This window comes from Aedes albopictus, chromosome 2 (genome assembly GCF_035046485.1).
Source record: "Aedes albopictus strain Foshan chromosome 2, AalbF5, whole genome shotgun sequence".
In the NCBI taxonomy this organism is placed as follows: domain Eukaryota; kingdom Metazoa; phylum Arthropoda; class Insecta; order Diptera; family Culicidae; genus Aedes; species Aedes albopictus.
Genome location: NC_085137.1, coordinates 103,885,439 through 103,898,510, shown reverse-complemented (window position 1 = coordinate 103,898,510; position 13,072 = coordinate 103,885,439). Strand labels below are relative to the sequence as shown.

The 13,072-nt window shown below is 37.2% G+C and overlaps 1 protein-coding gene and 1 non-coding gene across 2 annotated transcripts in view; one reads left to right on the top strand and one right to left on the bottom strand.

Annotated features, from left to right (window-relative positions):
• The window catches only part of LOC115255048 (tyrosine-protein phosphatase non-receptor type 13), a 401,461-nt gene that overhangs the window by 130,082 nt on the left and 258,307 nt on the right, over positions 1–13,072 (bottom strand). The gene's annotated exons all lie outside the window — the stretch shown is intronic.
• Trnaa-agc (transfer RNA alanine (anticodon AGC)) lies at positions 3,124–3,195 on the top strand. The gene has a single exon. It is a non-coding gene; the product is annotated as a tRNA-Ala (tRNA).

The window sequence follows — 13,072 nt, the reverse complement described above, 5'->3', positions numbered from 1 at the left end:
ATGGCGGCTCTCATAAAAATACACTTTGAAAAAAATAATCTGTTTTTCTTCTAAAAAATGTGTATTTTTTCACAAAAATTTCAATATCTCAAAAAGTTATTTTTTTACCGTCGTATTTTTTTTTGAGTGAATAAAGTTCATTCTGTTGGCTATCATCTGTAAAAATTAATGGTAAAAATGGTAAAAAAATGTACAAAAAAGTTTTGGCAATTTGAACATTTGAGGCTTTCCACAAACCAACACGAAAAAAAAACAATAATTTTGCCTTTTAATTTGTCTGAAATTTTGCACAGCTCTTCTATTTATTATAATAACCATTTTTTTTTTCATATCATATCTGTTAATCGAATCACGACTAACATTCCAATAGGGCGTATGAAAAAATGGTACACATTTAAATTAGAAAAAAATATCACGGAAACGGCTTGTGTGATTAAAATAGTGTCTTCGGGAAAATTGTAGACTAACAAACGGCAGCTCAAATAAAAATACACAGTGAACAAAATCCATTGTTTTTCACCTAAAAAGTGAATGTCACTAAAAAATTAATATCTCAAAAAGCTATTGTATTGTTTTACCTGCGTCATTTTTTGTGAGAATAAAGTTCATTCTATCAGCAACCATCTGTGAAAATTTCATAATGGTAAAAAAATGTACGAAAATGTTATGACATTTTGAACATTTTCGGTTATGTGTAATATAGATTTTTTAGAGTATATGTTTCTAATGTAATTTTTTATTACATATGTATCCAAGTTTGAAAATTTTCACAGTGATTCAATTTCATATGAGAAGCCAATTTTTGTTATTTTTTTATATTGAGTCACGACTAACTTTCGGAAAGGATCATTTTTGCAATGGTAGAGTAAGGTGGGGCAAAAGTTCGACACTAGTTGGAAATTCAATATTGTTCAAAAACCAATACCGTCTGGTGATTCTACCATCCATGAGCTAAAACTTTGCTGAACAAAGTTACACCAAATGTATTTTCTATTTTAAGTTACAATACTTTTTGCATGTGTGTGTCTTATTCGAACTCTTGCCCCACCACTGGGGCAAAAGTTCGAATCTAGTGTTTATGGAATTTCACTACCCGTAGCACACTATTTTGACACTTTGATAATAGGAATACCTGAATCCAATTAATATTTGATGTTGGAACTGGAATACACTTTAAAGTTCGATCTGGATTTTACCCAAAATCAAGGTTAAATTTACTACACCAAAAATTAGTAGTTTTCTGCTAAATTCAGATAAAACAATACTTTTTTATAACTTTGATCGAATTTTCTCACTTATTCCATCATTTTTAGAGATAATATAGACATTTTGCAGAATTTGAGGTTTTTACCTAAAGTTGCCACATGACTCGAACTCTTGCCTTACAATTCGAACTTTTGCCCCACTATGTGTAATATACGATTTCCAAATCTTTTTTTGCAAAAAGTTATGCATGCTCAAGCATCTTCAAAATATACCTAGTTACTCCCCAAAATAAAATATCGAATTCGATTTCATTACAATTTCATTCCATGCGTTGCGTTGGAAGGACCATCGCATACTACAATTTAACATATTTGGGGCTGTCCATAAACCACGTGGTCATTTTTTTTGGGACTTCTCAACCCCCCCCCCGCGTGGTCATTTGTCCATACAAAATTTTTTATTCGTCCTTACAAAATGCTCATAGGCTCCATAACATGGTTGATTTTGTTCAAACTATGCAATACAAGATTTACGTTCTCATGTTTTGTGCACACACATACATTGTGTGTTCCTGAAGCACATAGAAGTTTGCACTGACGAGGGCAAAGGCTTGCAAACGACAAAAAGCCTATTTTTACATGTCCGTGTTTTTTTTTTTTTGAAATATTTATACGCCTCTATTTAGGTCATTATTAATAGTCTTTTTTGGACGGCTAGACGCTTTCCATCTTTCTTTATGAATGTACTACATGTATTACTGCATCTTTAGTTTCATTACTTAAACTGATAGATTTGGTGCTGTTTCATACAGCCTTGTCATCGTTGAACTTTTTTGCCTCCTTGCTATGTTTCTGTTTGTATTGCATTCTTCCATGGCCTTTTGGATTATTCAAGAACTCGGCAGCATCGACAAAATTAACAGCTGTTCTTTTCTCGTTATTGTTGGATTTGAAAATCCTTATTTCATATTTATAATTATTTCGGTGAAGTCGGCATCTTCACCTGCTTCGCGTCCTAATTTGAACAGAGATCTCCTAACGCCTTCGTTGATTTCGCGGTACTTCGGCGTAATTGGCGTAGTTCAACTTCTCCAACTTTATTGGTGTTACTTGAATTCCGGCAATACCTCGCGGTACTTCGACGTAATTGGCGTAGTTCAACTTCTCCAACTTTATTGGTGTTACTTGAATTCCGGCAATACCTCTGTTTCAATACTGACGGGTTGCCTGAATTCTTCTGCCGATGATGTATTAGTACCCACTGAAGTCACTGAAGATACAGTAGCAAGGCTCTCTGCACTTGGTACGTCAGGTAATTCGGAAGCAGTTGCCATCTTTGAACTTTCCTGCTTCACATTCCTCGGATGCTTCAGCTGATCTTCCTAATACACATTGTTGCTCGGATGATAGAGAGAGTTGATCAACTTTTAAACAGCATGACGTGCAAGTACGATAACTTGTATTCAATGTTGATGCTTCAGGATATCCACTTGTTTCTAACTCATCGATGGTGTTTGTTGAAATATTTTGCAGATCTTTAGAGCACTTCTGTCCCTCAAACGGTTTACAACATTTTATAAAATGTGCTCGCTTATTCGTGTTTATTGTTGAACTTGGGATGGGAATGGTAAAAAAATAACTTATTGAGATGTTTAACAACATACAAAATTCAGTTTTTATAGAAGAAAAACAAAATATCGCCTTCCAGGTAGCATTGTTCTTCCTCTACAAGTGGTTGAGGAAGCGTTGCCTGTACGATAGGCAAACAGTTTCAAACAATAAACAAATCGCTTTCGCTCTTCGTACATATGTACATTGTACAGCAGAGATGGTTATATTTGCGGTTTAGGGGAAGATGATATAGATCGATGAGATTAGAATTGAACCTTATGACAACTAAGTTGTCGGGTCATTAATTGGCTCGGTAGCTTAGTTGGTAAAGCACTTGTCTAGCAAATAAGGGTCGTGAGTTCAAATCTCACCTGAGCTGTGGATTTTTTCCCAATTTAACCAATAATTTACCCATCTGTACATATGTACGTTGAGTTATTTGAATTTCATAAAATATTTTTTTTCAATGTGTATTTTTCTGAGAGCCGCCATATATTAATCTACGTTATCTATCTACATTATTCTTTGCGAAAGACACCTTTCCGAACGAACAAGTCGTTTCCGTGATATATTTTTTTTATTTGCATGTGTTCCATTTTTTCATATGTCCTATTGGAAAGTTAGTCGTGACTTTATATGAACTTTTGATATGAAAACAATGTTTCTCACATTAAAAGGAATAGCTTAGGAAAAATATCAAGATTATCAAACAACATCGATCAATATCGATTCGTGCTGCTTCTTGGAATGCCTCTATTTTATATAGTAATTCATGCTTTTTGACAACTGGCAATACTGCTCGAGTGTTGTGAAACAAATTTTAGTGCGAATATTAATTTTTGAACTAGAAAGCAGATATGATTCTACAAACATGAAATTGTAATCTATATAGATCCAGAGTATCCATTAAAGCGTCAATGTTCCTTTTTTGGTTGACAACACTGTTTTAATACATAACAATCTTATCACTTACTATTACGTACAAGATAGAATGTTCCGTTAACATGAATAATTGACCAAGGCCCCCCAAAGAGAAACTAATAATAATGAACAATTATTTCGTATGTGGCAACATTGACGGGATACAATAAAAGCAATATTAACACTGAAAATTCATTGCAAAATAGGAAATGTATGCGAAACAAGGCTTAAGTGAGTATAAATAGCCATCCAGTGTTTTATAAATGGGTATGTGGTTTGTTAACAACTGGCAACACTGATTGAGCCAATTAAGGACAAGGTATTTGGAATACACGTCTAAAGCACCGTTTTTTTTTTTGAAATTTTAAACCGATTTGGATAAAAATGCATCACGATGTTGACAATCACTGAACAATCAGCGTGATGCATTTTCAGGCATATCCATTGAAAGGTTCTAAGAAACAGTGCTCTAGAAAATTTGTCATGAATCAAAATGACGAGTAACGTAGACAGTAGAGACGATCAAAGTTGAACAGCTAGATAGTTAGTAAGTGTTATATTGAATTGTGGGCGAAAAACATAGGACAGTGGAAGTGTATAAATGGTAGTACTAGATTACCAAACCGTAAGTTTAAGGCTTTTTACGGCATCATCAGTATCGGCAGCCATGTTGGATGTGTGGCTCGAAATTTCAAAGTGATAATTCTCTGCCACCAAAGCGAATATTCGTATGAAAAAGTATCATCCTATATGCTCACCCGCAGTGATTGTGATGATACTTTTTCTGCTGCGTTGCTGCAGAATTGACAGTTTTTTATCACTTCAAAAACGCGAGGCAAACAATCATTGAAAAACAAAAAGTCAATGATTCGTTTGAAAACTTAGTGATACAGCAAGACACCTTAAAGTAGGACGCAAACCACATAGTATGACACTTAAAACAAACGCTTTTCAGGACCTTTCAACAACGAACCATAGACAACACTACAGCCTGAATGTTTTTTGGACAGTTACGAATAATTCTTTGTAAGTTTATGTTATATGTAAAACCACTAATGATAATTAATGTTCTATATCTCTGTTTGTATATCAAATAAAATAAGATCCCTAAAGAATACCCAAATTAGGATCGAAACGTTGGAGCCAAGATAATACATTCGTAGGCCAACTTATTAAGACTGCAAGCTAGAATAAAGTAATTCCAAAGTACCCTCTTCTCTTCTTCTTGGCGTAACGTCCTCACTGGGACAAAGCCTGCTTCTCAGCTTAGTGTTCTATGAGCACTTCCACAGTTATTAACTGAGAGCTTCCTCTGCCAATGACCATTTTGCATGTGTATATCGTGTGGCAGGCACGAAGATACTCTATGCCCAAGGAAGTCAAGGAAATTTCCTTTACGAAAAGATCCTGGACCGACCGGGAATCGAATCCGTCACCCTCAGCATGGTCATGCTGAATACCCGTGCGTTTACCGCCTCGGCTATATGGGCCCTATAAAGTACCCATCTCAGTCGAAGATCGCTAGAGTGCAAAAATAGCTATACGGCATGTACAGCATCCACCCATTTCTGTGGAGCGGACTAAGTGTGATGAACACTTGACCATAACGCCAAGGACCTGGGATCGAATCCCACTCCCGACAAACTCGCAAAATGTGAGTTCTTCCTTCGGAAGGGAAGTAAACCATGGGTCCCGAGATGAACTAGCCTAGGGCTAAAAATCTCGTTAAAAAAGCATTTATTTCATAACTGTGGAACTGTTCAATATTGTATTACCTATAAGGTGTGAAAGACATTTAAATTTAAATTGCGTATCGAACACCTATTCTGACATATTGACGTTTATTTGCTTCTGTATGACTGGTGTTGCTAGCAATGAAAGAATTATTGGGCCGCAATTTGAAATTATGTACAACAATTGAGGTGCACTTTAACATAGTCTAACATTCGAATTACCTATCTAGCATCGGATCTGAGATACATATTCAGACCCAAAAATGAATCTGCATGACCTGGACGTTCATCTTCATTGTGGGCGTAAAAGGTGAATGTAAACCAATTCAGCGTAAAAGAAACGATTACGTAATACGCTAATATTTTGGAAATATGGCATTTGTAGATTTTTGGGGGGAAGAGGGTTTCTGATCCAAAGTCTATCATACATATTTTCAAAATTTAGGGTGAAAGTCGACGAAGAACAAGAGGGTCTGGTCTACGGAGTTTGTGAATGTCCCATGAACAAGATTCAATCAATGTTTTACGTTTAAACATTGACATGATTGAGCTAGGTACGTCTTTACTGGTACGAGGTCAGCTACCTCACTCGATACAGCATACCATCTGTTCAGACCCTTGATATGGACAAGATGAAAGAAGACCCAACTAGTCCCGGTCAGCCTTCCCCTGCGCACATCAGTTCTGTAATCGGCTTTGATAGTAATTTTGTGTAATTATTATTTTCCTCACCATTCAAAGTGCGTTGTGATGGCAGCTGACAGCTTGTGTTGCTTGTGGTGCCCCGGTGCCCGCATACCGGGTGGAGGGTTACCTATTTTGTCCGACACTATAGTTTTGGTAGCTACCTACATTGAGAAAATAATCTGAGCTTCGACGTGATCGTCTTCTTCGGCGGTGTCGTCCGGTGGTCAACACCGCCATCGCATCGCACGTCACGTGAGAATTAAGAAGCATTATGGAAGGGAATAATGCTTACGGCATGACTTCGTTTGGTTTCCATCCTGTCACTCTGCAGCAGTTGAATAATGGAAACCATGAATGGATTGATTGAACGATAGCACATAGGTAGTACGCAACGTGTGTTATTTCTGTTGGCAAAACTGTTGCAATTACTAAACAACCAAAGATGCTACTGCATCGTTAGCTACCATCCTCCACTCAGTCACCCAGTCTTTCTGATGGATGGTACAATCAATGAGAATGTAAGGGGTCAACCGGAGTGACAGCGGACGGACTCTTAAAATGTTACAATCTTCCCAAGCTGTTCGGTGCTGAAGGAAGGTGGGTCATCAAATGGTTCAGCGGCTCGTAAAAACATATTATATAGCCAGCTTTTTATGAAAACATAAATTTTCTATTCACACCTCGGCGTTTTGACTTCTCGTTTTGGGGGCAGGCTATGATCAAACTATGTTCGGATGGGTCAGTGCAAAGTGAGCACGCGTCGTTGCACAATCCAGCGATTTACCTTTCAACCTAGGAGGTAGCCGTTGCCCGAGAATTACTTGGCTTTGAGTGATTAATGGTACCACAGCTACCTGGGTTGATTTGGATTGATGGACAATAGTTCGCCCGTTCGCTCTTGCGTATATTGTTTTGCACTAGGGGTGATGAAGAATAAGAAGAATTATTTATGTCAGGTCATGGCACGAATCCAATGCAATTATCATACGTGAACGCTGGCCATTACTAAAATCCAAACAAACGCGTTATTGCATAACCATCTCTCCCACCTCGTCTCAAAAAATGCATCAGGTCGTGACTTGACCAAACCCTATCCGCAGGCAGTAGTCATAACACTATCAGCACGAACCAGTGAAAGTACTTAGATAGGCATTCGCTTAGCAGCATGAATCAATTTGAGACTTTCCCTTTCCCTTTCCAAACCTTCGATGATAGACGCATACATAAATTCACTTTTTGATAAAACACTTTTTGCTCATGGTAGGTAACCTGAAACAGTGTGCGCTTTCGTCTGGCTGAGCTTATCCCGGACATTCACCAAGGTTTTAGGCCAATGCATCTGCTGCAGTTCTGTTGCAGCTCACGTTGTTTATCAAACAGCTGAACCCGCTTAGCTGAGGTGGATTCCACTTCCTGACATAACAGGCTGGGGCATAGAAACCTGAACCTAGGTTGTATTACAGCAGCAGCCGTCGTCGCACCTTCGCTTATCGGTCGAATTGTCGAGTTCAGCTTGTCACACGACATTTATGGGTTGCAGCATATTTACTAAGCTGCGATGCGATATACGACCGATTGGAGAAAGTATCGAACGTTGACGATTGCGGATGCCTGCAGGACATGTTCGGTGATGGTAGGTATAGGCGCGTATACGCCTTAAGCGTGTTTGTACGCGGACTTTCGATTACGTTGCATATGCCTATGCAGTTTGACGGATTGATGGATGGTTTGACAGGACAAATGTTGATTGGGTAGCCCTTTATTGTTTTATCCACAGATATATAGCGTAAGGTGAGGCAACCGTGCAACTTAGATATATTTTTTTTTCTCAACAAACTGCGTCAGTTCAAGACAAATTCCGTTCAGCGATTCTACCATCAATGAACCGAAATTTGGTGGAATAATGTTACGACAAATTTCTGTTCCATTTTAGTCGTAACATTTTTTTGATTATGTTTTACACAAGTAAGCTAACCGTATCACCGTAAGCTCAAATCAACATTGTCAAACATTTTGCAGAATTCTTTGAGGCACTACCCTGCCTAGTTTTTCTTTAAGATGAGCTAATAAGTCTCTACAACTCTTATAAGTCTTGCAGTACCTACCGTAATCCGTGGTAATATTGCTAGAAATTTTCGATCTTTCTTGAATTATTTTCTTGTTTGAGCAAACGATACATGTATTTTTCCTTTCTCGTGCACCAGAGTTTACTGAAAGGCTATATGTTTACTCAAAAACAGATTTTCGATAGAAGGCTTGGATAGTCGAGTCACATATACCAATCAACTCAGTTCGACGAATAGAGATGATGTCTGTATGTGTGTATGTATGTATGTGTGTGTGCGCAAAAAAAAAGATCACTCAATTTTAAGGCACTTCCCATTTGCCGATGTTATGGATTATAACTAGAATCAAAACGGAATTTTACCGCATTGTTTGCTATTGAAAATGGTCCGGATCGGTCAAGGCGTTTTATGGCATAGAAGATTGATTGAAATTAATAAATCACTACAAAGTGTTAGTTTGTACGAATTTACATGTATAATTTTACCTCAAGGAGCACGAGGTCAGCTTGACAAAACATAGAAGTGATTGAGAAAAAGTGATTATGAACAGCTAATCCCTGTTCCAATTTAATTCATGATTTCGATAATATCGAGTAAAATATCACCCAAGTTCTTTGAAATACTCGTACAAGCTGGTATCGTGCTCCTTGAGTTGAAATTATAGTCTATTTTTTACAAACTAACACTTTGTTGTGATTTAATAGTTAAAATCAATCTTCTATACTATGAAACGCCTAACAATAGGCTATTTCCGATGGAACTTCGACCGTTTCAGAGACGAACCAGCACAATTGTGCTGGTCCCACTTTCACCACTCAGAAATCATTCGCTTTTCAACAAAGTACCACTTTTTCTTCGCCGTTTTGCAGAACTACCCTTTTTCTATCGATTTTTATGCCTGCATACTTAGATAAAACAAATATTTTTTAAAAAATACAACACATACAACAGGGTGGTTGTTTACTTTTCGTTCAACTTATAGTGGCGTTTTTATAACCCTCTAATACCCAATACCGCCTTTAGACGGGGTATAGTTTGAGCATTTTTGTAATTTTTGTTTCGTGGAAAATCAATTTTTTATATTTTTTGGCTGATATTTAGGACTGTTTTGTATATCTCGAAATTGTTTTTGGTGTATTTTAAAGCGTATTTACATTTTTTTTAATCATTGAAAAATTGATGTTTTAGTCGCCTTTTAGAAGTAATTGTTTATTTTGTATTGAATCGCTACAATTTACATATTTTAAATTTTTCCCAAATCATTCTATCCTTGTTTAATAGTTTAAGGGAATCAAATACACTCTTAAATTATTTTCCTTAAAATTACACGGAAAATAAAATTTTGTGTGAAAAAAATTAAAATAATAATATTTCAACAATAATCATAAAATCTCAAAATGTTTTCATCTCAAAAAATCCGTTCCCCAAATCGGCTTCCAGGAAAAATATAAAAGTGTGGGGATGTTCAAAAATAAAAATTAGAAAAATCAAAAACTGAAATTCACGAAATCGAGAATTAAAAAGAATCATCTTCCAAAACATGTTTAAATCGATTTTAGATGACGAAAAATGATATTTAGATCAAAATCAAAAAATTGGTTATTAGAGGGATAAACAATTCCAATAAAAGCTATGGCCCAGATATACAAGTATAAGTAATCACTCGATCATAAAAAATAATAACATCACTTATTTTAAGGAAAAAAACAGTTGAAAAAACTATGTATAAGACTAATGCTGAAAAACAGCACGATTGTGCTGGGCAGTCCCGAAAAGGATATGGATATACATATTTGGTATAGAGAAGATGTCCGGATTCCAAACATGACAATCAGAATATGCAAGATGGCGGCCCAAAATCCATGATGGCGGCTGAAATTTCAAGATGGCTGCCCAAAGTTCAAGATGGTAGCTGTTTTGAGGAATTTTACGTTCTAAAACCATGCAATATGGATATATTTGGCATGGAGAAGATGTCCAAAGACCAAAATATACAAGATGGCGGCCAAAAATTCAAAAGGGCGGTTATTTTGAGAAGTTTTAGTCTCGTAATACATGCAATATAGGTATATTTGGTATGGAGAGGATGTCCAAAGTCCAAAAATGCTGACTAGAATATCCAAGATGGCGGCCCAGAATCCAAGATGGCAGCTCATAATCCAAGATGGCCGTTGTTTTAAGAAGTTTTAGGTTCTAAAACCATGCAATATGGGTATATTTGTCATAGAGAAGATGTCCGGAGGCAAATTACGACTATAATATACAAGATGGCGAACCAAATTTGAAGATGGCGGTTGTTTTAAGGAGTTTCAGGCTCTCAAGCCTTGCAATATGGGTATATTTCTACGTATAGTTGTCCCATGTCATATGAGATTTCCATACAATATGGGACAATTGGTCGTAGAACGGCAGTATGGTCCAGAGTTCAGAAATGGTGACCAGAATATTCAAGATAGCAGTTTAAAATTAAAGATAGCGGCCTACAATTTGAGATGGAAGCTATTTTATGGAGTTTTAAGCTCAAAAACCATGCAATGTTACTCACATTTTTGGTAGGGAGAAAATATGCGGAGGCCAAATATGGCGACCAAAATATCTAAGTTGGCGGCTGTAGTAAAGAGTTTTAGCCTCTGAAATCATGTATTTTGAGTATATTTGGTATGGAGAAAATGTCCGGAGTCCGAAACTGGCGACCAGAATATCCAAGATCCAAGATGGCGGCTCAAAATTCAAGGTGGCGACTGTTTCAAGGAGTTTTATGCTCTGGAATAATAGGGATAATTTGGTACGGGGAAAACGGATTTAGTAAAAAAGATACTGCGACCGCAGTATCCAAGATGGCGAAGGAGGAATTTTACGCTTCCCTAGCCAACACACGATCGCATATGATGTTGGATAGGATACAAGGACCCATATAGCCGAGGCGGTAAACGCACGGGTATTCAGCATGACCATGATGAGGGTGACGGGTTCGATTCCCGGTCGGTCCAGGATCTTTTCGTAATAAGGAATTTTCCTTGACTTCCTTGGGCATAGAGTATCTTCGTGCCTGCCACACGATATACACATGCAAAATGGTCATTGGCAGAGGAAGCTCTCAGTTAATAACTGTGGAAGTGCTCATAGAACACTAAGCTGAGAAGCAGGCTTTGTCCCAGTGAGGACGTTACGTCAAGAAGAGAGAGAGAGAGGATGCAAAAGTGGAGGCGAAATACGTACACTTCTCACGCGATTAAATGGAAGCAGGTACGCATATGGCCTCCACTTTAGCATCATATTCATCACCATATAAGACTTTGTGGTAGCTGGGTCAATACCATGTAATATGGGTACACAGCAATGTTCCGATTTTATCATTGCCAGCGGTCGGAATTTTCGCTTATTCTCACAAAAATATAATTCTCCCTCACGCCAATTTTCAGCGAAAATCTGGCTTGAGAAATCTCCCGCATAAAGAGCAGAGCGAAAACATTTTTTCACTCACTCCCAAAGGTGCGAGAATTTAGTTTGCCCTTTGTCGGCCGGTTATGTTGTTTTTCCTTGACTCATATGACGCCGACGATGATTGATTTTATGCATTATATTTTCTACACCCTCTGTGTGGTTGGCGTGGTGGTGTGGATAGAGTGCGCGTGTCGCGTATGTTTTTAGTAATGTTCCAGGTTCGAATCCCGTCGCGGGCACAATTTTTGTTAATCTGCTTTGAAAAGATTTTCGTGAAAATTGGGTGAGAGAAAATTTAACAGAACGAAAAGAAATTATCTGCAGGTTGAAGCAATTTCAGTTATCATGAATCGCTACTCTCGAAAGAAGTGCTGGAGGGGAAAAGTGTTCCTCAAGCAAAATAGTGGAAATAAGCTCTCCCGCCGCAGTGAGAATAGCCATATTCCGTATCGCTGAAACGAAAATTACGAACCCTGATCATTGCCTTTGCACGACAGACCTTAATTTTTAAATAATTTTCTTACATTTGAAGATAACTCTCCCTAATCTTCTTTAAAATTTATATCCAAAGCGTGATTTGTAGCACTAAAAATTTTGAAAACGCGCGGAGATGTTGTACAATGTTTAAACCATTTTTGAAAAATTCGAAAGTTATGATAAGAAAATCCATGATGTCAGCTCAAAAATCAAGACAGCGGTGCATATTAATATTGCAACTCAAATGTAGCCATATTGCGTGGATTTGAAAATCAGCTGCTTTTTGTATGTTCTGTTATAGTCTAGTCTAGTGGATAAAGGTGGACTGTATAAAATACCTAAACGGCTGCAAGTAGAATACACAGAAAAACACATACGATTTAATAACTGACCAAAGTCACCATGAGGGTAATCTAAACAAGTGATGTCTAATGCTTCGTTCAGCCTATAAGATGTAACGTATTCGGCTTAATTCACTGAGAAAGGACATCAAATTGGATCTTGCAAATATACAGAAGCAGCATTAGCTTAATATTTTGTAGTACTAATCGTTGTAATCGAAGAAATTTTTATCATTCCGCGAGTCGTTTCATATAGACAAATTTTAGATGCCTGTTACATATAATGTTAAAGATTATCAATGAAAACAGAAGCCAGTTAACCGACATGATTGCTTTGCTTGTAACATGAACAGGATTTTTGTCAAACAGATAAAAGTGCGATATTCATTAACATGTCACTTGAGTTTGGTTGAGATGGTTTGTCGATAAGGCACAAGAAAGGCACCATCAACGCTAGGTGGATTAATTAGGGTTTATATTTTTAAAACGAGTACTGATCCTCTGAGTATGTGTTAAACTACTTCAAAACGTATTGTAAAACTCTAAAATATGTTTAAATAGGCTTTTTAAATTTTGTTGATTTGGGG